This window comes from Monodelphis domestica, chromosome 1 (genome assembly GCF_027887165.1).
Source record: "Monodelphis domestica isolate mMonDom1 chromosome 1, mMonDom1.pri, whole genome shotgun sequence".
NCBI lineage: Eukaryota > Metazoa > Chordata > Mammalia > Didelphimorphia > Didelphidae > Monodelphis > Monodelphis domestica.
The window spans coordinates 64,375,415-64,376,099 of NC_077227.1; positions in this window are offsets into that span (position 1 = coordinate 64,375,415).

Sequence of the window (685 nt, forward strand, 5' to 3'; positions counted from 1 at the left end):
GCCACTAGTAGAGAAAGAACTGTGGTTTATCTTCTGTGTACTAGTGAGGGGATAGACATGATATAGGCTGATGTCAAGGAGGACTGCCTGGAGACCACAAAGGTTCATCAGTTGAAGGACCACTATACCGCTCTTGACTAATAAATAAAATATCAATCCTTGTGCCAACTGAAGATTCTTTTATTATGCCTCTTGTTAATTCTAATAGGGAAAGGATAGATGGTGTAGATTCTACCCTACCTGAATTTCTAAATCCATTTTCTGAAAAGTTTAATAATTAAGCCCCTGCCATTGAAGTTCAACATTCATTAAGTACTATGTGAAGAATCCTGAGCCAGGTACTCTAAAAAGTACTCTCCTGCCCTTCTTCAACTTATGCTGCCACATCTGAGATATTTTCTGCCTCCAAATTAAAATGTGGGACACCTGAGAATAAGGACTATTTTGTTCACCTTACCTTCTGTCTTAGAATCAATATTGTGTATTAATTTGAACTGAGGACCTCCCATCTCTAGGCTTGACTCTCTATCCACGGTGCCACCTGGCTGCCCCATCTTGTTTTCTATTTCTATTTCTAGCTCTTAGCATATTGTCTGAAACACAGCAAGTATTTAATAAATACTTTTCCATTCATTTATTCAATAATACTTTACATGCAACAATAGCTTACTGAACATGTACTGAT